Raw genomic sequence first — 25978 nt, forward strand, 5'->3', positions numbered from 1 at the left:
ACTGTATGTAGGGTAGAAGTCATAGTTTTGGCCAGTTGTCTATTTTGGTCATATTCATGTAACATTTTTAGTCGAATAGGCTAGGAAAGGTTCATAAAACCATTATAAACCAAAATGAAAGGTATTAGGTTTCATGACGGTTCTGAAAACCTCTATAGACTAATTGGTCATGAAAATGCTACGTGGGTAGTGCGTTATACAGTCTATGAAGATCTCAATCGCCATAATTGTTTTTTTAAACTCGTTGACTTAATTGTAACAATATATTATTACTGCTGTAAAAATCAACAAATTTGATCGAAAAATAGTAGACAAAAAATCGCTTGAGAAATCAGTTCATAAGAAATGTTTATCGACGACATTATTAATTTTTCATAACTGATCATCATTATGGATTGGTGATGTTTGGGAACGGATTTTACACCGAAAATGATGAAAATTGATAATGTCATGACATTTTTTATGACAATTATCATGCTTAACTCTAGCAGTTTGATGGAAAGTCAAACCTAAGTAAAATCGTTCTACCCAAAGTCCACATAATCTAAGAATCCCTACAATCTTAAACTATGTGTGCTTTGTTTGCCTAAGTACACATGTATGTTGAACCGAAATAGCCTTCCTCTCAAATTAGTAGCACTGCAGATATCCTTTCTAATAGGCTTTCTAGTCCTCATTTTTACGACACTTCACTCGCCATGAATATGTAATTTCAGCTTCCTCATTTGATGCCCCCAGCCAGAAGCACCATTTCCTCTGCATTCATTTACGTTGCTCAATTCGGCATAATATTCACTCTATTTGTGGCAGTTCTGCAGTGTCGAAGGACGTCAACTTTCTCCAGCTGCCTCCACGACGTTGGCTGCCAAACGCCCTGCCTAGCAAACTCAAATCGCTTTATTTATTGACATCTTCGCGGCATAATTTGGTTCTTGTATTCAGCCAAACAGAGGAGAAAAGTCGACATGCTATGCTACAGCCTTGTCTCTTCGGTCGAAATCTATATTTTTCCGACTAGGAAAGCACCGACAAGACACAACTGCCGCCCGGACGCCCAAGCCGACCTGGCAAATTTATCCGAACATCCATCTGAATTGTTTATTGCGTAAATATTTAGCTAAAACATTTTGATCAAATTTACCTTCTTCGACGACGATGAACAGCCGTCCGTCGTTGGCTTCGGGGAATCCTTCGACAACAGATAGAACCATACGAAAAAAAAGCCACCATTCTGATTATGACGCTTGTCTCACTTTCTTCGTCTGGCTATATGTGTTATAGCAGGTACCTTGTATAGGACCGTATGATGACGACAACGGCGGCGGGTGAGGACGTAAATATTTGCCCATCAGCTACTACAACAACAGCTATGGAGTACCTGGCACTTCCTGCCACCACCACCTTCGCCTACGCGACGTTGACGACGCCAATATGTCCTAAGAGACTGGTATGATGACGGTGAAAAACAGGGAAAATCAAAAACTAACCCAGACAGAAAAAATGTAGTCTTACCGCAATCGTCTTCGTCATTTTTTTTTTCTTTTGCTTTTTGTTGGTAGTCATTCACCACCATTTTTGACTCGCAAAACAGCCATCGCAGAAAAGACGGATGGACCCTTAGTTTTGTGTATGTACCTATTGGCGGGGCTTTGCGCCCCGAAAGCGAGGAAACCCCGGAGGAAAATTTCTTTATTCCGAAGCGTCGTCGTAAAACTGAGAGGAAAACCGAACGAATAAAAATTGTAGCACGCACGTCGTAAAGTATTTTGGGTGGTAGTTCACCTTTTTGGCTGGGATTTTTTCTGTGGTAGTCTTTTTTTCTCTTCTGTCTAGAATGATAGTTGGGAAATATTTGAAAACTTAGTGGCGATTTTCTTTTACTATCGTACAAATTGGTGCCAAGGTTCTCAAAATTCAATTAATTTTTTTTTCACAGGTAGAGTCCATATATATGAACAAAACAAAATTTAAAAAAATCAGGGTCGCCTAATTTTCCGGAAAACCAACATTTGCCACAGACACCACCTACTTTGAAAAATCATAACTCAAGAACGAAGCATCGTAGACACAATGTATTTTTTTTTTTGTGAAATCAAAAGCAATTTTTTTCAGCAATTGAAAACAAATACAAAATGAAATTGATTTTCACAAAATTATCCACTGTTGGAAAAGTCAGAAAATCTATTTTCGCACTCCAGGAAAATTCGAAAAAAAAATATATTTTTGAAAGGTATATTCTGTGAAATTTTCAGGATGTGGTTTTTCTCGGTTCCTGAGTTATGACCAATTTTGTGTAAATTTTCCAGATATTCTATATGAGCCTTTTTCTTTTGAAAAATCATAACTTAAGAACGAAGCATCGTAGACACAATGTTTTTTTTGTGAAATCGTAAGCAAATTTTCTCAGCAATTAAAAAAAGATACAAATTGCGAATTGTATTCCACAAAATTTTCCACTGTTGAGGGACGTCGGTTGGAAAAGTCGGAAAAACTATTTTTGAAGTTTGGAAAAATTCCCAAAAAAAATATTTTTAAAAGGAAATTTTATAAGCAATATCCTGTAAAATTTTCAAGATAAACCACCCGTTCCTGAGTTATGACAAACTTTGTGCAAATTAATAATAGAGACGGTCGAAAATCAAACAACATTTGGACAATTCCCCCAAGATTTTAGAAACGAAACTAGAGAGCTTTTAAAGGAGGTTACATGTGAGGGGGTTCGAAGCAAAAGGGTGTAAGTGACAGAAACTTACTTTCGAGTTAATGAGGTTTAAAAATTTTCATCCCATACAAAATGTATGGAGTTTTAAAATGAACCCAATTTTCTCCGATATATTGTAATTTTTCTAATCACCGTGAAAATTATCTTAAGAAAGTTCCTGAAAGCTTGAAATCTGAAGTATTTTTCGTTATGCTCAGCTCAAAACCGACAAAATGGTCACTTATACCCCTTTGAATCTAGGCCCCTCATGTATGCTTCAGAGACGTACCAAGTAATTCCAGGATGGTTCCGAAGAGATTCCCCTTTTATAGAGAGAATGTCCTGAAATCCGTCGAAATTCTCTGGAACGCCCCTGACACTCACATAGACCACTAGAACATCTCTGGACGACTCTTGAAACCTTTCGGAACCTCCTGAAACGCCCCTGGAACTTGTCTGACCCATTGTAAGTTTCCTATAAAATATTCCTGGAAACTCCCAGAAATTCTGAAACTCATCGAAAACCCAAAAAACGCCTTTGAATCTTCTTGAAAAACCTGCAACGACCCTGAACCCCCCCCCCCCTGTAACGCCCCTGAAACTCCCTGAAACGTTGTGGAACACCTCTGAAACCCCTTGAAACCCTATAAAACACTGCTTAAACCTCCTGGAACGTCACTGAAACCCTCTGGAACACCTCGGAAGCCTCTAGAACGTCCTTACATCCCTTGAAACCCACTGTAACGCCCCGGGAATGCAACTGAAACTCTCTGGAACACCCCTGAAGACCCTAGACTGCCGCTTAAATCCCCTGAAACGCTCTGATTTACTCCTGAGACCCGTGAAATCTCCTGGAACGCTGCGGAAACCCCTTGAGAGCCTCCAAAACCCTCTAGAACACCCCCGACGTCGCAGGAACGCCACTACAATTCCCTGGAACGCCCCTGAAACACTTGAAATTCTATTAAAATCCCAGTAACGTTTCTAAAACCCCCTGAAAAAAAACTAGAAAACATCTGGAACAACACTGGACTGTCCCTAAAATCCATTTAAAACTCCAATCCCTGAAACGCCCCTGAAACACCATGGAACGCATCTGAAACTCCCTGAAACAAACAGCATCCTGAGAACATCTGGAATGCTCATGGAACTGTAACCCCTCTGAAACACCCGTGAAATTAAAAGCAGTCAGGTTAGGTGATGCCAGTGTTCAACAAATGGATTATAGATGCATATTTAAATTATGACGAAAAAAAAGCTTATTCAATAAAATCATGCAAGAATCTCTGGAAAGATCCCAGAAGGAATTTCTGGATATAATCCTGAAAAATGTAAAAAGAAATCCATTCAAGATTTCCTCACCAGAATTCATAGGAAAATTTCTTAAGGAATCTGTGAAGCACTTTTGTAAGCAATCCAAAAATGTTTTTTCTAAGGATTTATTTTAAAAATCTCTAAAGGAATCCATAAGAGGTTTCGTAAAAAAGAGCACGTGTGAAATTTTTCAAATAATCTCTGTAGAGGCCTCTCTGAAAGTTTTTCTAAAAGAAACTTTCAATGAATTAAAAAAGAAAAGATTTCATGAAAGAAAATCGGTGGAATTTCTGAAGGAGTCCGAGGTATATTTTCTGAAAGGAATTCCTAGAGAAAATTCCTAATAAATCTATGGAAGAGTTCTCAATGGAATACTTGAACAAGCTTTTGGAGGATAAATATTATAATTTTTGAATAAAATTCTTAGAAAATTTCCTGAAAACCACTATGGAAGAGTTTCTAAAACAATCCCAGTAGTACCGTAATCCGGGGTCAAGTTGATCACTTCAAAACAACTTTTGCGGATAACATTAGTGGTTATTGAAACATTGCCAAAATAATTTCTGCTAAATCAGTGGATCTCCATGAAGCCATGTGACAGAATTTTGATCAACAAATTTAAATTATAAGTTTAATAACTTCAAAAATCAAAAAATGGAAAAGCCAGTTTGGGGCGAAATTGATTAGCATACAATTAAGCAGCGGTTAGAAAGGAAATTTTCCTTCTCCGCTTAATTTTGCTCTTCTAAAACCGAAAAACACGTTTAAACTCTTACAACTAGTGAATTTGATACTTAAAATGGAAAATTAAATAATGAAATTTCCCCCTTGAACGCCTAAAGGTAGGCAATTTCATTTGAAATAAGTGATTTATATAACAATTAATGACTATTTCATCATAAAATGAACTTTTTTTAACCAATTCATGTTCAGAATAGCAACATAACTTCCCAACAAAGGCTCCACAAAAATGATAAAACAGAAAATTTACGGAAAGTCCTATTGGCAATCGATTGTGTAGTAGCAATGATTTCAGCTCAATGAGAAATACAGAGCAAAATCCTAAAAAATAAGGCAAAATTAACTTTTTTCTAAAAAATTAAAAGCCAACACTCATCTCTAGACATCTATGAACTAGATGGCTTAAAAAGTTTAAGATCATTACGACGCTTAAGAGTTCATAGTAATGGAATTACAACGTAGTACTCGAATGATCAATTTCACCCCGCTGATCAATTCGACAGCGGTTTACGGTATTTACGTAAGGAGTTGAGATGAGCCTCCTTACAGAATTCTTTGTGAAATTTTCAAAGGAATCTCTGCAAGAACTTCTTCAGTAGTCCCTGAAGAAAATGTCGAAATGAATCATTGAACGATATTTTGAAAGAATTTATAAAAGAGTTCCTGTGAAAATTTCTAAAGAATTCATAAAGAAAAGCCGGAAAAACTTTGCACGAACTCGCGGAAAATATTCAAAAAAATATTTTTGAGAAGGTAATTTCATAAGCTTTGATCGCTGAAATTTTTGGAATGCACATTTTTTTCGTTCCTTAATTATGGCCAATTTTGTGAAAAATTACCATATAACACATATAGGCTTACATGGTCATTTTCACAAAATTGGCCATAACTCAGGAAAGAAAAAAAGTGTATTCCAAAAGTTTCAGCGATCAAAGCTTATGAAATCACCTTCTCAAAAATATTTTTTTTGAAAATTTTCCGCGAATTCGGGCATAGTTTTTACGACTTTTCTTAATGAATTTCATCAATTGTGGAAAATTTTGTGGAAAACTTTTTTCAGTTCATTTTTTTTTTGGATTTCTGAGAAAATAAGCTTTCATTTTCATTACAAAACTTTGTTTCTACGATGCTTCATTCTTGAGTTATGATTTTTCAAAAAAGGCTTATATGGCACATTTGGACATTTTTCAACAAAATTGGCCATAACTCAAAAACGAAAAAAGTGCATTCCGAAAATTCAGCGATCAAAGCTTATGAAATCACCTTCTCAAAAAATTTGTTTTGAAAATTTTCCGCGAATTCGGGCATAATTTTTTCCGGCTTTTCCTAATGAATTTTATCAACTGTGGAAAATTTTGTGAATAACTTGTTACAGTTCATTTTTTTTTTGGATTTCTGAGATGTTTCTACGATGCTTTGTTCTTGAGTTATGATTTTTCAAAATAAGAAGTGTCAGGGGAAAACGAAAAATTTCCACCTAAGTTTTCCGGGAAAATAGGCGACCCTGAATTTTTCTCATTTTTTGTTTGTTCATATATCCATGAGCCCTGCCTGTAAAAAAGTTTCATGAAAATCTGAGACCCTTCGGCGTAATTTGTACGATTATAAAAAAAATCCCCATTAGTTCCTGGAGAAAATTTCGAAATGAATCATTGCAGGATAGTTTGAAAGAATCCATAAAAGAGTTCCTGTGGAAATTTATAAGGAATTCTTAGGAAAAAAAATGAAAAGAATATCTTGAGGAATTTCTGAAAGAATTTTTAGACGATTTTCTATAAAACCCTCCGGAAAATTTCTCAATGAACCTTTGAAGTATATTCTAAAGGAGTCTCTGGAGAAGATTTTGAATAAATATCCGGAGGAATATTTAAACATTCAGAAGGCGAAACTGGATGCATTTCCTCATTTTTTGGTTTTTACAACTTAGAGGAAGGATCAAGGTATCTCCTTTTATTTTTCTAGTAAAAATAACTTAATACTTCATAGAAAATAAGATTTTTACAGATCCATGCTCCATGAACCTGTAGGATGTTACAGCACATCAGTAATGTAACAATAGCCTCTTGAATGCACTTGTAGATCTTTAGGCCTTAACTCGTGGAAGCTCTTGGATATCCTGAAAATTTTTTGAACATTACTTCTTTACAGAACAATGCTCCATGCACCTTCAGGATGGTACAACAATCCTTTTATTACGCTTATAGTGCCGTTTTACGCATAGTTGTCCAGTGTTATATTGGATTCCCATATAACATGGGATAATTATGCGTAGTATAGATCTTAAGGGGCTGACACGCTAAAGTTCTTGGATAACCTAGAACATCTTTGAAAAACTAGTTCGCTACAGAATTATGCTTGTAGATTTTCAGGTCTTTACTCGCGAGAAACTGGAAGCTAGTTCTTTACAGAACCATACTCTAGGAACCCCAGACACCATCTCCTGTTTTTTTTTTCTGGTGGAAAATGTTTATCAGTTTTTCAGAAACCATTTTTTTAGAAATTTTCTTTTAGAATGGTGTCAGTGTGGCCATAAGATAACTTGGTTTGGTGAGGTCGTTCCATTATTGTTATCTGTTTTTTTTCCTAATTTTGACTACCAGGAAAAAACAGGAGATACCTTGGTCCTTTCTCTAACATTGACCCGTCATTTAGTTATTAACAAAAAATCGAACAATAAGGAAATGCATCCAGTTTTACCAAAAATTTAAATTTATTATAATTAAAATAGATAAACACAATCTTTTCCTCTGTTGAATGACTTACTTTGTGTTCAATTGTTGTGATTGTGCCTTATTGACCCGTCTCCCGTAACGAAAATTTCATTGCCTACAAACGTTGAACCTAAATTATCAAATCACGAAATTTTGGCAAACAATCCACAGATTAATGAAGGTTTAATGTTTTCTCCGACGGAGCGCTGTCGCATTTGCGCGGAAAAGGCTCCAAAAGAGCCCAACCATACGCACGTGTGGTCCTAAAACCGACTCCACTGCAGTGCACTGTATGCCAAATTTTACTACATGACGACTTATCTCCTTAGCAGCGTCATCCATTCTGGAGTGCCCTCGAGGAAAATCAATTTCGACTTTCATCAAACAACATCCAGCAGCAAAGTAAGTAGCGCTAGCTGTTCGCGCCCTGGCATACACTGCTCTCCAAGTCAAAAAGTCGTAGAATAATAAATTAGCCAAGCTGATGAACCGGAGTGCTGTATAGTCTGTCCAGAGGCTAGAGTCTGCTTATTTAGAGCAGGGGGGAAGCCAACGCCGATTTAGCAACTGTTGTTGTCGTAGCTCGTTGTCCGTTTCCCTCTGGCCACCGGCCAACAACGCAACAACGGTTGATGCCATTCTTGTTTGTTTTTACGACCGAAAACTACACTAATAAAAATCCCTATAACTAATGAATATTTAAGTATATCAATTTGTGCGCGTCGTTTTAAAGCGATGGTTTTATGCGAGTGCTGTATTCTGCTTTCTTCGGTTTCTACTGGATGAGAGTAAAATCGCTGTACTGAGAATAAACTAATGACGAACAAAAACCGATATCAGGGTGATTGGTTTGGAAGTTGAATGAGATTCAGCACACGTGTGGTGTTAATGTTGCTTCCATTTGTCGTTTTTCTAAACAAAGGACAACAAATTATTTAAACAGCTCGTTTATGAAAAATTTAATGGACTTCTTCAATTTTATATAATGCTTACCTAAGGCATAGAATCAAATTAGCAGGGTTGCACAAAATATTCCATGAAATGAGTTCACCAATTCCTGATCAATTCTCCGAATCACTGAAATATCAACTTCTGTTTTCGTCTCACCGCCACGACTGATATTCAGTGAAAAAATGGCATAAGGTGTTCAAAATCAAAATAAATTTAAAGAAATAATAAATACTATGGAACCAAAATCGCACCAAAATCAAGCTCAACTAAATCGATGAACAAGAAATATACGGATATCTGACTGAAGTTTAACAGCGTTCCTAAGCAGTAAGCAAAAATACATACTCTTCTGTTCTTGGCGTGACGTCCCAAATTGGACACAGGTTGTTTCTCAGCTTTTCCATCATTCCAGAAATTCCCATTTATGCAGAGTTCCTGGATCAACAGAACACCCGTGCTTTTACCCTTCCAAAGGACGTTCATATTCTTCCCGAACTGCCACGGGATTTCCAAAATACCATGTGATTGATGGCAGTTGTACTCGATGAACCGCTCCGTAGCTCAGCCACAGCCGTCCCAATCCCTAGTGTTCTCAACCGACCCCATCAGGTCCATTCGTCCATCACCTCGCACTGCCATCGCACAAAGACCAAAGGGAACATCACTTCGATAAACGCACTTTGGTTCACTTCTTCCACCTCCCACAAGAACGACGACGAGGCGACGAGTACGACCGCATACAAACGATGCGATGTAGGTACATATAGGTATCAAATCAACTGAAATGGGGAAAATGTGCGTATCGAATAGAGTAGAAAGCATCCTCCTGATGGATTCAGGCGGTCGGTCGGTGGTGAGAGACCTCAACTAGGGTAAGTGTACCAATTATGGCTATAGTACCAAACATTCGCCATAGTTGATTTTCACCATTTAACGATGTAAATCAACAAGAAAAATTTTGTGAACAACAGATCACGTTCACAAAAGATGGTCGCACTCATTTAAATTCCACATTTTGCTCAAATCATGGTAGAAATAAATCAGTTTCCTTAAAATTTCAGCTTCCTTGCACCCTATTTCGCCATAGTGTACCAATTATGGCTAATCCCATAAGGAATGCATACGAATAGAGCGAAAACGAACCGAAGTTAACAAATGTAGCCATAACTGGTACAGGGTTCCTATCATTGGCACACGCTTTATTAAATTCTGAAAGTAGTTTTGGCTCCGTTTCTATATTTTTCCTGTAAAGTATGCTAGCTCAGCTATCTTTTAACATATTGGTGACATTCGTTGATCCTCTCGTTATTTTTGTATAAATAGCTTTCCTTAGGTAGTGCCATAATTGGTACACGCACCCTAGCTGCCAACATTTGGGAAATAACTGCATAATTAAGTTGCGTATAAACTGCGTTATTTAGAACGGTCGAATAGTGCGTAAAGGACCGAGAACCTATATGTAGCTGAAGTGCGTAGAGCTCACGTATAGCTAGTACTTCACCGTCACTCCATCCAATCCAGAGAGGGTCTTCGTCGGGGCGAGCGAGCGCGAACCCGAAATGATTGATCTATTCGAAATGGGCTAGTTATAATTCTGACAATAAATTAGGTTAGCAACATATGGTTTACTTCGGTCCGTGCCATCGCATCGGTCGTCGTTGCGTTAGATTGGTGTTGGTACCCAGTCCCAAACGGGATGGTGATGATGAAGTGCGGCCTGGTCTAGGTTGTTTACCAAGTGAGAACAGTCAGTAGTGCAGTGGCGAAGGGGATATGGATGGATGTAATTTTTCCTCCCGTGCAAATTTATCGACAATCCCACGGGATCAACATCAACGAGAATGTGGAGTGCTTTCTTCCTGTGCTTCCTGTCGATTAAAACGTATGGGTTGTATACCCATGTAGGAGGAAGAATATTTGTGGCAAGGACTAAAGCAAGAATATGAAAGTACTGTGGGTGGCAAACAGGAAATTTGAAACTCCGATCCTTGTTTTTGTTCCGTTATCGATGAAAAACATTAGCAAAGCATGATCAGATTCTCACGGTTTAGATTAACTTTAGCATTCTTCGTTTAAATCCTGGGTAGGAAAATGTCATGAAAATGTCATTTCACTTCCCCTTTTCTTTATCGACGACATCATTATTTAGATAGACAATTTTAGACATAGATATTTACAGATTCCATTCACATCTTCGAGTAATCCCAAGGAATAAGTAAGTAACGTTTTCGAGGAGATTTTTAAGAGTCTCATAAAACATCGTAAGGGGGTCTCCAGTTAGCCTAGTGGTTAAGGCTACGGATCGCCAATCCAGAGACGGCGGGTTCGATTCCCGATCCAGTCGGGAAAATTTTCTCGACTCCCTGGGCATAGTGTATCATTGTACTTGCCTCACAATATACAAATTCATGCATTGACAGGCAAAGAAAGCCCTTCAATTAATAACTGTGGAAGTGCTCAAACAACACTAAGTTGAAGCGAGGCAAGCCAAGTCCCAGTGGGGACGTAGAGCCATAAAGAAGGAGAAGGAAACATCGTAAGGAAGACATTGGAAACTATTATTGCAGAAATTCTTGAAAGGCATTTTTGCACAAATCCAGAAGTCACTCTTAAAGGAGTTTCAGGAGAACTCGACCGGGTAGTCTACTGTAAATATTTTTTTAGACATCCGTCAACAATATCATAAATGATTTTTGATTTTTGGTGAATATCCGGCAAAAACTACTTAGTTAACCTTTGGTATAAAAAAAAACTTGTATTTATGAAAAAAAAATCTCTGAAAAAAATGTGGAGAAACTATAAAAAATTTCTGGCTTCCTGTAGAAAAAGCCTTGAGAAAATTCCAGGGAGTAAATTTTGAATTGTTTCTGCATTCAAATATTGCGTCAAGGAATTCTTTGACACTTGTTATCAGAGCTACCGTAGAGATTCCAAGCAAAGGAAAATGCGAGGAGCGCGAAGTGTATTAATATTACTATCAGGAAAGGGGTATAACTAAAGACCCCTAGTGTTATACCTAAAATACTTTCCTTGAGCAAGGGCATATGCAATGTACAGATTATAATGTATAAAAATAGTGTAAAATATCAAAATATAAGAGAAGTATGGAAAACCATTAATTTTAATTAGAGCCGAGTGGCACTTGGCATGTATATAAGAAGTTTCATCAATGCATGTGATAGGTTCTACAATAATAATCATTGCTGCATTGCTGTACCAAAAGAATTGTGTGGACCCTAGGTAGACCAAAAGACAATACTTTTATCTAATAGCAAGCTATTTTTCTTGGCATGTTGGGTCCCAGGGACAGCCATGTAATCCCGAAAACACTAAATGTACTCAATGGGAATATTCTAAAAATAAAATGGGAATTCAGCAAAAGCTCATTGAAGAAGCTGACGAATTGAGCAAAAAGCTCATTGCTCTAGCAGGACGTGTAAGATTATGGGAAGCAGCTGATGAATTCTAGAGATGTAGAGAAGAATCTGTAGGATCTTTAAGAAAACTGAAATGCTGTTGATTTGAGCAGAAACTGATGATTTCTGGGAAATTAGGGAAAATATGGGCTAAAAAAACAATCTGTGGATTCCAGCAGTAAGCTTATGATATCTGCAAGAATAAGTTATTAAAAAGACTGATGAGAACAAGAAGCTGGGGTTCCTGTGGGCAAGCTGTAAACTATGTGAAGAAACTAACGACTCCTATTGATGTCGATAGACATAATAAGGATATTTAAAGAACCTTTGGGCTGTTGTAACGTGACACTGATTCTTGTATTTCGTTTAGAGATACCTTCAAGATTTTTTTCAAAGATTCTTCCAGAAACCCTCTAAATATTTCTTCTAGAATCCCTCATATGGCGCATTGAGGAAATCTTTCTAGATTTCTTCAGGATTACCTCTATAGATTACTGCAAGAACACTTCTAGAAATTTCTCCGACAACTTATTCTGAGACTTAAAAAAAATACAGTCGCTTAGGGAATTCTCCCATAAATTCCCTTTCAGAAATTTCTTTAGGAATTTCTTTAGAAATTTTATTACAAAGGATTTTTTTAGAGATATTTTTTGCATAGATTCTTCTAGAAACTTATTCTTAGATCCTGTCTAAAATATGAAAAAAAAAATCTCTAAGTAGGTATTGCTCAAAGAATTCCTCCAGCGTTTTCTCTAAAAAATGCTTCAGAAAGTCTTTCACATGTTACTCCAGATAAGCTTCCAGAAATTCTTTCAGATATCCGTTAAGGAATTTTCCAGAGGCTTACAGGAATTCAATTCGAGATGCTTCCACGAATTCTTCCATCAACTCCTCTAGAGATCTTATCACGTAGTAATACAGGAGTTCCTGGAAAGATTTTACCAGGAATTCTCCAAGGAGTTCTTCCAGAGATGCACTCAGGAATTACTTCAGATATTCTTCTGGAAACTCATACAGAGAATCTTCCAAAAATTCTACAACAATTCCTCTAGAAAATCATCCAGACTTTTCTCTAAAAGTGGCTTCAAGAATTGTTCAAGGTTGGAATAACACCTTCTTTTGGATTTCTTGGACTACCCAGCCAACACTCGATCGCATATGCTGTTGAATATGTTGTGGAGCCTCGTAGCCGTGCGGTTAGGGTCACCAAGCTTATAATCGCACCACGCTATGGGGTGAGGGTTCGATTCCCGCTTCGGACGTTGAAACTTTTCGTGAGAATAGTTTCTTCCCCGTTTCCACTGGTGCATGCTCCGTTGTCCGTTGTCTAATGTTAAGTCTGTACAGCCGAAAGCTGAAGACGTTGTCCGTGTTTTTTTTTTTAATAGGATGCTACATGGAGGCGATATGCGTACATTTTACAGGCGGTTAAATGAAAGCATGTTCGCATATGGCCTCCATTTTAGCATCCTATTCTACATTATATACGACTTCGTGTTGGCCGGGTAGCATAACATGTGAAAAGGGCGTAAGTGTTTCTTTGTAAACATCTTGCTTTCATATATCGCTCATATCTGTATTGTATTAAAAAGACCATTTAAAAAGGTTGTGATGAAAATAAGGTTATAATGACCATGCATACAGTTTTACTGAAATTTTTGTCTTAAGAACTTAACTTTGTTTTAAAAGCTTAGCCTGAATTCAAATGATAAGCGATCCATGCAATAGGAGAAAACTCCACAGATTTTAGGGTTTGACGAGTTTGTAATCATCAAATAGTAGAACTGTTGCAGTATCAGAAGGAAGAAATTCCAGAAGAAAAAAAGAATCTGGTTAAGTACTTTTTTCTTATAATTCTACTTAACAATTTGCATCCTTTGACAGATATGTATTTCGACCTCAACTGTAAGGTCGTCTTCAGCGTCTCGTACTTAGCTCGACTAGTCGAGTCGAGTTACAGTTGAGATCGAAATACGTATCTGTCAAAGGATGCAAATTCTTAAGTGAAAATTAAAGATACAATACTTAACCCGATATTTTTTTATTTACAGGTATTCCATTAACACGACCAGGATCATGATCAACTTCAGAGGATTCACAATAAAATTTTGAAAATAATTTTGATGTTGACTCTCTGGTATATTACTGATAAGTTGCATCAAATTTTAAATATGTCAACGAAAATCATTGCAAATTGTCGTCAAAAATCGTTGAAATCGTTCAAGCAAATGAATATTACATCTATTAATTTATCTATATAAAAATGAGTTTGAAGTCACTTTGAGGCAACAAAACTCACGAACGGTTGAACCGATCACCATGACTTCAGAATGGTTTGATTCGTATTTATAGTGGCTGTGTTGTAAACGAAAGTAAAGACGAGTAAATATCCTGCCGAACCCCAAGAGATAATTTTCGACGGAATCCTCAGAGGGAACTCCTGGGGAAATCCCATAAGGGAATTTCTATCAGAATCCCCCGAAAGGCCAAATTACCAGAAAGAACTCTTGACGGATAGCATCCAGGAAACATCCAAATCTTTAAGGTTGACTTTCCTGTTTTTCAGAACATTAAATTCAAAAATGGGTTATCTTGATTTTTCGTGCAATAATCATGCATCCAAGGAAAAACGAATTTTATTTAACGATGTCGCTGGTGGTTTGGCCGGTTTTACGCTCCCTGTCAGTTTTCCGCGTGTGAAAGTGTAATTCTTCAGCGTTTCGTTGTGATGCCAGTAATCGCTGACTCGGTTAATCGCTCCACGTCGTTTAAAGTGTACACGGTAATGAAATCAATCTAATTTCGGTCGTTGCTGCACCGGTGAGGAAATACAACTACATGACTGCCGGTGGTGAGATCTTTCTAATTAAAAAACGTCATTTTATTCATACATGGGATATTTACCATACCAAATACACGCCAGAAACAAAAATGCAAATTTTTGATTCAGTAAGTGTTAATGCATTTCAGATGTCCAATTGATATCCGGATGCATTAATGCGGGGCTTACTGTTTCAGAAAACGACCTCAAGATGTACGTGGAAGTCCTGTCATACTTGAAATGGGTCGCTGGACGTGCAGTAGAGCTATCACCTTCCATCTCCAGGACTAAAACAGTTTGCGTCTATGGATAAAAGTTAAAAAAAAAAAAAAAAGACGCAGACATTTTTCTTCCATAACAGCACTGTCGGTCAGTGAGAGATGCATTGTACATACATACATACATACAATAATTATGTATCCAAGCATGCAATATTCGAATGATTCACGGGCAACAAAAACTGGCAGCGCAACCCATCAAAACTACTCATTAAAGGCGTTTTATAAATTAAGCAACACTAAAATATTAATAATAGCTTAAATTAAGTTCACCTTATTAGGATGATAGTGTGATAATACATACACAGAACACCTAATTTAAGTGCCAATGAATGTAATTAATAATTAATTGAAATACCAATAAAAAAAAGAAAAAAACTTTAGGAAGTATTTTCTAAAAAAGAAATGTTGTTGAAGCCAGGGTTGGTAACCATCTGTTTCGTCACTGACCAATGAGAGTCTAATGAAGGTGGGGAAGAAGATACTTCGTGTGCGTGAGATCCGTATCTGGAGCAAAACATGTCACTACTACAAGCAAAGCGAGCTCCCATAAGAACGCGTGTCAAATAGTGACATCACTATTTGTGTTTACATTTTTCTTTCCTTACTAATACATAGCCATCTCTTCTTCTTCCCCACCTGTAATATACTCTCATTGGTCACTGACCATTGACGAAAAACTAAAAAAGTTCGTCACCAAATAAAACTCCGTCACTTCCATCATCATCAGCGACCGACAAAGAAACCACGACGAGAATGAACCGAAAATAAAACAGAGAGCTATAGTGGTAATCACCTTCAAATGTATTAGCGTGCATTTGCGAATTAGCGTGCAATTTTGTGTCTAGTCTAGTCTACACATACACAGCCATTCATTGAAAGAATCCTGAAAAATGATAGAACCGACTAATTCTACCATTTTTCTTGTCATTATTAATGATTGCAGTACATCATAGATGCATTACAAGCATTAAAGCGGCCAGGCCTACTGTGCAACATTATTGATTCAACAAAGAAGCCATTGAGTGGGGACATCTCGTATCAACCTCTCAGCTTGAAATAAAAAATAAACGTTAAAAACGGTGGGGAGACGATGCTAAGAAGGTTAATGTCTCCCCTTGGTCCTTCGTCCTTGGTCCTGGGATGGAACACAGGTATTTACTCCGTGTCCTGGCCCTAGTGCCTAGGCTTAAGCGCCTTTACTCGCTCTCTGGAAAGAAACTAAATATTATGTCCCCGCTTAATAAATATCAATTAGTGTCAATCAATCACGCAACATGAATGTAAAACGTTCTCACATATTTTCATTTTTCACTATTAGTTCGATAAGATTCCACTGAAAAGCTCATCAGCCGGATTTCAATTTCGGCTTATTAACCAAAAATCCATGCAAAAAATGAGATAGACCAATTTGCACATGGATATACGATCAGATCGCTTGCTAAAGCAGATCATTTTCATTTCAGAAACATATGATTAATAGTAATATTAGATAGATCTCACCATGTAAATGTCTTGCTCCAGCTAATCCAGCAATCTCAAATAGTAAATAAGAGCCATGAATTGCTGTCATATTTCCGCAGCGTAGCGGTTGCAGCGGCAAGCAAAACGGTCCTTCTCAGAAACATTTCATGCCGCGGCATACACAATAAGATCCAAAAGCAGCGAATTTCACCAAACAGAGCGAACGCAATGTTGTCTATAGGCTGGCTGACCACTGTTATCCTGCTTTTCTTTAATGAATCCGGAGGCCTCATCCGGCCTTAGAAGTGGGAGTCACTCACAGGCAATCTTCAGGCTCTAATTCATCTTCCTTTTTTTTCGCCTCCCGGAACAAACACACTTTCATACACGCGAAAATTACTTGGTTGTTGTAGTTCCAGTGGAATCACGAAAAAAATAAACTGATTTGGGGACAACAAAGTTACCCGAAGTAAGGGATCTTTCACATCGAACTCAAATTAAGAGGAAACTTCCAAATTTATCAGAAACAAATAGTCCAAATGGCGTAGCGCTATCATCCGATTAGCGATTAGACCGTCGGAATTGAATTGAACGCGGAAACGACCACCCGCGGAGCAGCCACCCGCGCGCAAAGCCTACTCTTAAAAATACGGGTCTAACTATTTTCAATAAACTACAAAACCACCAAGTATTTTCTATGGAATGGCTGAATATTACTTTAAGAGAAAAATAGTGAAAAATATCAAAATATAACAGAAAAATGGGATTTTTTTCAATTAGGGTCAAGTGACACTTGGCATGCTTATGAGAAGTTTCATCAATATATACAGTGTATCAAACAATTGTCCGTACAGTAATTTTTTGGTCAAAATAATGTATTATTCAAATGTTCATAACATCAATCAAAAACGCTGAAAATTTGACCAATCATGAATCATATATTGAAGCTCCGTTGGTAAAATTTTGAGCGAGATCAAATAAGTTTTCTGAAAGTTTTAGAACTTTTAGAAAAAAATTTTTTGAACACATTTTTAAAACATTATATCTCAGTATGTACTCGATGAAACTTTTTCAATTTTTTTTGTGTTACAACTGATACCTAAGGCTTCCATATGCAGCTACTTTTGAGGTTTTATAATCAATACAAAAAATATGAAAAATTTGCTTATGTAGTTGACGATGTTTAAAAAATTACCATATTTTGCACATATAATATGCCACACGATTTCCACCCATAAACGTACATTAAGTAAACAAAAATACATAGGACCTACTCTTCATATGTAGTTTAGTAGGTCGCTCAAAATTTTACCAATGGAGCTTCAATGTATGCTTCATGATTGATCAAAATTTCAGCGTATTTAATTGATGATTTTTTGAAATGGACACCCAAATTTTCTAAAATAAAATGATGATATCGACAATATCTGCGCCAATACTCTATCGATTTTAATGAATTAGCTGATATTAGCTACAGATAATATACTATTCATAATCAAAAAATGAGCTATTTTGGCGAACGCAATCAAAAGTTATACAATATTTTCTGTGTGCCAATTTCATCGTGAACACCCTTTAAGGTGCACCATGAATTCCGAAATAAGTTTCTACATGAACACCTGGAAAATATCGCCTGCATTTCTGTGAGAATTCCAAAAGAAACAAGCCAAAGACTGGAGAGATTTCTAAAAAAATCAAGAAAAATTCTAGATGGCATTAAAAAAAAACATTTAAAAAATAATATGCAAGGATCTTCTGGATACGGTGTCAGGCCATTCGGCCGAAGGTCATTAGGCCGAAGGCCATTCGGCCGAAGGTCATTAGGCCGAATGGTCATTAGGCCGAATGGTCATCAGGCCGAATGGTCATTGGGTCTTCTTCTTGCCGTTACGTCCCCACTGAGACAAAGCCTGCTGCTCAGCTTATTAACTGAGAGCTTCCTCTGCAAATGACCATTTTGCATGTGTGTATCGTGTGACAGGCACGAAGATACTTTATTGATGCTGAATCTACTGATATTTTACCCATGAATTTTTCCTTCTTTTAAATATAGGCTGTTCTTTCTAGTATCATTGCTGAAATAGTTTTTGGCGCTGAAACTGCTGATATTCAATTCATAAATTTTTCCTTCTTTAAAACATAGGCTATTCTTTCTAGTTCCATTGTTAAACTAGTTGTTGTCAAAAATTGTTGGAAAAGGTAAAAACAACGGCTAACTTTCAATTCGTCCTGATGACCATTCGGCCTAATGACCATTCGGCCTAATGACCATTCGGCCTAATGACCTTCGGCCTAATGGCCTTCGGCCTAATGACCTTCGGCCTAATGACCCAGCATCAAATAAATCTAGAATTGCTTGCTTGAGATGCATGAAGAGATTCTGCGACAAATTTCTGAATATATTTTTTGTGGATTACTAAGACGAATTTCTGTGACAAAACCTGGATGAATTGTTGGAGTAATATTTACATACACCATCACAACTCTGTTCCCTTGGGGCACCTAAAAAAAACTAATGGTATTCAGATAGATTTCTCCACATATTCTCCTAGTTATACTTTCAGGCGCCTCGTGGCCGTCAATGTGGCCGGTTAAAGCCATCAAGCTTTTAATCGCACCATGCTGTGGCATGAGGATTCGTTTCCCACTCCGGGCGATGAAACTTTTCGCAACAATAGTTTTTTCTCTACATTCATTATTACATTTTATGTATATCCGTTATCAATTGTTAAGATTCATTGTCTTTACAGCCTCTTGCTGAAGACGTAGTCCGTGTCTTTTTTGGATTCCCTCAGAATTTTCTCCAAGGAAAACTCCATGAATTTCTCCAGGAATACCTTCAATATGTATTCTTAAGATTCGAACATTGGGGATTTTCCTTCAAAAGTTCTGATTTTCTGATGAATTCTCATTTTCCTTTGAATTGCTCTACGTTATTACTTCAGAGATTTGGGAACTTGTAGATGATGTACCGACTTTTCGAACCCTCTAAAAAGAAAACCCTTTTCAATTGATAATCTTTAAAGATCTGTATGCACAAAACAAAGTTTAGTTTAGTATACAAACTCTTAAATATCACGCAAAACACCTAACACTCGTGTCTCTTAATTTTGTTGTGACAAAAATACATATTTTACGTTCCATATTGTCATCATTACACGTATATCTAGCACTGTTCTTTGCTTCCTCTCCACAAAACCCCCAACTTCCTTCCACATAAATTGAATTTCCCATCTTTGCCTTCGTCGTCGTCGTCGTCGCCGCACCGTGTTCCATTTCACCTCGAACTTTTTTCGCACCTCATCCACGATGCAGCTACTTCTGGTTTCTTCATTAGAAATACTTCAAAACAAATAATAGACTTGTCAAACCAGAGAGGAAAATGTAGTACTGCGCTCCTGCCTTGGGTACACTACCACCGTAAATCCCCGAGGACTCGAGGAGACAGCAAACCAGCCAGCCCAGCGCCAGCGGCGGAGAAGGATTCCACGAGACGGAAAACAAATAGACTCGCGCGTCCCATATCCAACTACTGCCTTTGGAGTTTATCTTTGGGGGTGTTTGGGTGTGTCCTAGAAGGAGCATCGGCGGAGGAACAACATTGGAACAAAGTCAATTATTCTACGCCATAGCTCTGGCGGTGTAGTCAGACTAGGCACAGCAGGCAACAGCGGCGATGGTGACGGTGGAGGCGGCAATAAGTGTGACTTCCCAGCGCTCAGCTTCTTCCACGATGGTTCCTTCTCGCCCACCCATGTAGGTACTAGCAAGCAGGTGGATAAAAGTTTGCGCTCCCATGGCGGAATGGTGCAATGCTGGTTCAGAAACTGTTGGGAAACTCTCGCTCGACGGAAAAAAAGTTTTCCCCCGCGGAGTCCTAAGACGCCTGACGGTGACTTTGGTGCCGTCCTGGTCTCCAGCTTTGAAACAACGAAAGAAATGGCAAAGGACATCTTCTACAAGATCGGAAGAAAATATCACACCAATATCAAGTTGTGTTATTGATACCAAAATATGCTATAAACTTGGCATCAGAGACAGAATAACAAAAATAAATAACAAATTGTACACCCATAACAACAAATTCATAACAAAAGAGAATATTACCAGAGAAGAGAATAGAACCAATAACAAACTTGTTTTTTATTTGTTATTAAAACTGAAGTTGTTTTAAGCTCAGTATTGCGTGCAAATTTTTGGTATAAGGTTTTTGTATTTCATCTCTCCGCTCCGAGTAGCATGTTCGTTGAAGTACATTTGAGGAGCTCTTTAGAACCGTCATAAAATTAAAACTAAAACAATGAAGTTTTATGATGATCCTGAAAGCCTCCTTGAAACTAACTGGAAATAAAATTGTTATTCGGGCTGATTTCTATATAACTCCCAACAGCTTTTGGTATCCTTCTCTGATCGGGTCAGCCGGCAAATATCAACAACTTTGTCTGTGTAATGGCCTGTCGTCCTTCGTAGGAGAATCCTACAAACAGGAGACTGTAACACATTTAAATTCCATACCAATAAGGCATTACAGTTCAATTTTTTGTTCCACCGTCGCATTCAAGTTCTTGCTGCAGATTCGTCCAGAATTCGCCAGGAAGCGTGCCCTATCGCCGTTTCCGAGGACCTTGATCACTAGCAACATCGCATTAATGCACAAAAAAGAATGCCTTGATCACCCTCCCTAAAAACCTAGTGTCAATCCTGGAACCGAGGAGTTCAGAGCCAAGTGACAGCTCAACAGCCTGTGTCCGGGTTTAAATTATTAACGACGAACCCCCGCCGCCGCCACCACCGCAAAAGCCAGGTGGAGTCACAGTTTGTGTGCAGTAACAAACCGAGTGATTCGATGACGACGACAATGCGGGGACGGACGATGATTTTCAACCCCCAATGCCACCACCGGCACCGCACCGCCATCCGACCGACCAGACTCAAAAGCCCGGGAGAAAGAGGGTGGCTGAAGTTTGTGAGGAATTTGCATGAACCCATGGGTGGAGAATTTATGCAAATTTATGAGTTCGTTTTCGGAATTCTTTTCGCGAGTTTGGTGATTGCGCTGGGACCCGGGGCGGCAGGGTGGTAGACTTTCGCTAATTCGAGGTAAGGCTATGTCCGGAGTGCGCGCAGTTGAAGGTTCGCTGATGTATTTTTTTTAGCTTTAGTACTTTCGAATGTTACCGGCCTTGCCTCTCTATCCGTCGTCGCTGGTTGTTTTCTTTATTAGGTCTCGCAGTTCTTGTTGGTGTATTTTTTTTCTCCTGTTTTATTCCGATAGGAATTTGAAACGTTGCTTTTGCTAGTATTTTGATGGCAATTACTCCAAAAGGGTATATTTATGGGCCGTGGTTGTATTTATTGTTATACGCTGCTGCTGGTTTGCCTACGTCCCTCCTCGGCTATCAAAGTCAAAATGCTGCCCTGCGGGGAGGTCAAGCAAGGAATGGCCTGAAAAGCTGCGCGTCGGTTGAGCGATTTATAAATTGGGCCGCTAATGTTATGCTTGTTGGGTTTGTAAATATGGTCCCGCACCGAGCCTGAGTGGCGTCCGAGATAGATTGTAGGACAGCAGGTATACAAAAGGAGAATACCTACATGTTTCTTACTTGGTTTGGCAAGTAACTAACATCAAACATTTTAGAAATATAATGTGGACTCGAAAAATGAGAAACAAACAATGAGAAATAGCAAAAAAATGTATAAATTTTGATTGCGCGCATAAAATAGCGGTCGCGTCGTATACTGAGTACACGCACCATGAAAAATGCACGCTTGTGTTACACAGCGTGAGCACGGCGTCGCTGCAGGTAGTCAAAGACGCGACTGCTCGAGGGTTAACCAAGAATCAGTAGTCCAAATTTGGAAAAGATCGATGATAGAAATACTCTAAGAAAAGGTATAATTATCCGATAGCCAACTTTGAGCTGTTATATCTCCGGATTCAATGAACAGAATGTAATGAAATTTTGAGCATTTATGACTTGTACAATGAGCTATGAAAAACTTTTAACTAAACTTAAAATTGTCAACGCGGAAGAAAAATATAACAATTAGATTATGTTTTTCTAATATAATACCAAATTATCCAAAACTTCAACATCGTTTTAAAATTCAAGATGGCAATTATAGTTCATTCAAATCCCCTATATTTGGCTTGAATATAAACACCTGGGATGATTTTCGGCATGGCAGTCGCAATTGCAATCAAACAATCAGATTTTCTCCTTCATGCGACGTTTCGATGTGCATTACATCTTCTTCAGGGAATTAGAAGTGTTAATCGCTTTCGCCACAAAGCCTTTCAAAACGAAAGCGACTAACACTTCTAATTCCCTGAAGAAGATGTAATGCACATCGAAACGTCGGATGAAGGAGAATATCTGATCGTTTGATTGCAATAGGAAGCAATCAGTGAAGTACTAGATTGAAAGTAGTGAGCTGGATTTTTGTATGGTGAGATGATCAATTCTCCGTTTCTGCAATGAAATGGTGCAAATAGCGTGGGTTATATGATTTCTTGCCTAATTTAATGCTATTTGAGCAAAACTTTGGGTAAATTAGGCAAGAAATCATATAACCCACGCTGTTTGCACCATTTCATTGCAGAAACGGAGAATTGATCATCTCACCATACAAAAATCCAGCTCACTACTTTCAATCTAGTACTTCACTGATTGCTTCCTATTGCGACTGCCACGTCGAAAATCATCCCAGGTATCCAGATACCTCAGACGAAAGCCCCTCCAAATAGACGTGTGCGCCGCCGCGCCACGCCACCGTCGCCGACGTTTTTTCCACGCCGCCGCCACCAGTTAATTTGACCCGGCGCGCCGCTGCTCATATTTTTCCACGCCGCCGAACAATATTTCCCACGCCGATGAGAAAATGACGAAAAAAGTTTTTTTCGCCAGCACTTTACGAACTACCTGTTCAGGCCTAATAGTAAAGTTCAACGCATTTTGAGATCTTTTAAGAATCGTTTACAATATTTTTCATGATTTCTGGTAATGTTGTTGTTGTTGTTTGTTTGTTTATTACCAGGGACTTTAACCTTTTATGGGTCATTCATCCCGCTTTTTGGTAATGATTTCTCACTGTAACTTTTCAAAGATCTGGAGGAAAATTCTTCGCTTCATTTTATTTTTCTTTAGAAGTACTACGCGAGTTTTTTTTTGTAATTCTTACGGGTTGTCAACAAAATTCTTGACGGTATTCTCATGAGATCTACAAGCGCATTCCCCTACATATTATTGGCATATCTCTTGGGAGGGTGTTCGGTCTTTTGGCCTATTGCCGGTTGGCCGAATGTCATTTAGCCGAACGCTATTTGGCCGGATGCCATCTGGTCAAATACGGTTTGGCCGAATTATGAACCGAAGATTTTTTTTTCAGAAATAATTTTTAGGGATTCCTTAACTCCCTCCTTAAATTCTCTTAAGTATTTCTAAAGCGAGCCTTCTATGGATTCCTTCCTAAATGGATCCATTGATTTATAAAAAAAAATCCCTCAATTTCGTCACGCAAAAAATTGTCCAATTTCATTCCCACTTCCCCAATGATTCACTTTTTGTATGGGACCTCTAAAATACTTGTATGGGGTTGTCACATTTTGCTGAACCCCTCCTCCCTTCCCGAAGCGTTGCGCATTTTATGGAAATAACTCCAGAAATTCCTGTATAAAGTAATCCAAGCTTTTTTATTCAATAATTCTTCCTTCATAAATTTTTTCAGCGATTCTTCAATAAATTTCTTCAAGGCTTCCTGCGATTTTATTTCCAATAATTTCGTCAGATTTTTAAGAGTTTTTTTCTTATATGATACTATCAAAAATTCGACCAGAGATTTTTTTCTAGCATATTTAGAATAGGGACTTTTTAAAGAAAATTCCCCAAAGGTTCCTTCAAAAAAATTTTCCTGGGTTTTCTTCAGATGTAACTCTAGCGATTCTAGAAATTCCTCCAGCGGTTTCTTGAAATAATCTTCCACGGATTCCTTCAGTAATGCATACTAATATTTTTTTCAGGAACTCCTCCAGAGATATCTTCAAGACTTTCTCCAAGGATATTATTAAAAATTATTAAAGGACTCCAGAAATTCCTTCAGAAGTTCATTTGTGTTTTTTTGTTTCAGTCATTCCACCAGGTTTCTCTAGAGATTTCTGCAGAAAGATTCCTTTAGAAGTTGGTCCAGGTATTTATTCAGAAATTCCAACAGGATTTAAACCAAGTATACCTTTAGGATTTTTACTTGGATTTGTTAATAAATTCTGAAATTTATTCAGAAGTAATTCCTCGTTATTTTTACAGCAAATTCCTTTGGAAAATTCTCATGAGATTTTCTAGATTTTTTTTGTAGAGTTAAAGTGTTTTCCTTCCAAAAGGAATTCACGAGTTCCTCCGGGAATAGTTTCAGAATATTCCCCAGGAATTTTGATAAAGGATTTTCTTCAGGACTTATTCCTAATATTTATTATAAATTCTTATAAAAATTCCACCATGCGTGTTTCCAGGTATTCCTCCAGGAATTTCTTCAGCAACTTAAGTTATTTCTTCAATGATTAAAAAAAATATCTCCGAAAAATTTCAACAGAATAACCTCTACAATATTTCTGAGGAGATTCCTGAAACAGTTATAGAAGAAATCAAACTGCTTCAGGAATTTCCTCAGAATTATCTCCTGAGACTCCATTAGTAGCTTAAGAAATTCTTCATGAATGTCAGCAAGGGATTTCTTAAGGAAATTTTCCATAGTTTTATTTTTTACAGAAATTCATCTAAAAAATTTTTTTGATTTTAGCGTTTCTTTTGTAAATTTTTCCAGGGGTTCTTCCAGGAATCCCATGAAGATTTCATCAGGCCTAACTGAAGAAATCTCTAGAAGATTTTTTAAAATTTCTTTTGCGGTTCCTTTATAATTATCTCCTGAGGTTCCTTCGGAAATGCCTCTGAAAATTCTTTCAGATTTTTGCGGAAGTATGTTATGAATTTTCATAAAGAATACTGGAAAAATTTTGCAAGGATTTCCAGAAAGAATTTCCAAAGAATTCCCTGGAAAGATTAGAATTTCATGAAAAAATCTTTGAAAAACAAATCTAAAGCAATTCGTGCAGAAATTGCAGTCAAAGCTATGGATGGAATTCATGAATACATTTCATTTCTCAATAAATTTCTAGGAAGATGCCTGGAGGAAGCTCTGATGCAAACCCTTGCAGAGTTTCTGGAGATTTTTTTGAAGAATTTCTTGCAAAGGCTGAAAGGTATTGGTGGACAAAAATCCCAGTTTCTGAAGCAATCCTTAGAGCTCAGAGGAATTTTAGAAGAAATATTTAGCAGCAGGAATTTAACCCTCGAGCAGTCGCGTCTTCGGGCACCCTCAGCGACACCACGCAGACGCTGTGTACCACGAGCGAGCTTTTTTCATGATGCGTATACTCAGTACACGACGCGTCCGCTCCCGGGTTAAACATATGTGGAAGAATTCTTGAAAGATTTACCAAAATTAATTTCTTAAGAAATTGAATTTTATGATAGAAACTCTGAAGCAATGCCTGAGAAACTGAAGAATGCACTGTAATTAAATAAAAT

The 25978-nt window shown here is 37.7% G+C and overlaps 1 protein-coding gene and 1 long non-coding RNA gene across 3 annotated transcripts in view; both read right to left on the reverse strand.

The window, feature by feature from the left end:
* The window catches only part of LOC109423958 (aryl hydrocarbon receptor nuclear translocator homolog), a 747249-nt gene that overhangs the window by 629215 nt on the left and 92056 nt on the right, over positions 1-25978 (reverse strand). The gene's annotated exons all lie outside the window — the stretch shown is intronic.
* The window catches only part of LOC134287629 (uncharacterized), an 87611-nt gene that overhangs the window by 57195 nt on the left and 4438 nt on the right, over positions 1-25978 (reverse strand). The gene's annotated exons all lie outside the window — the stretch shown is intronic.

Source organism: Aedes albopictus, chromosome 2 (assembly GCF_035046485.1).
Source record: "Aedes albopictus strain Foshan chromosome 2, AalbF5, whole genome shotgun sequence".
NCBI classification, from domain to species: domain Eukaryota; kingdom Metazoa; phylum Arthropoda; class Insecta; order Diptera; family Culicidae; genus Aedes; species Aedes albopictus.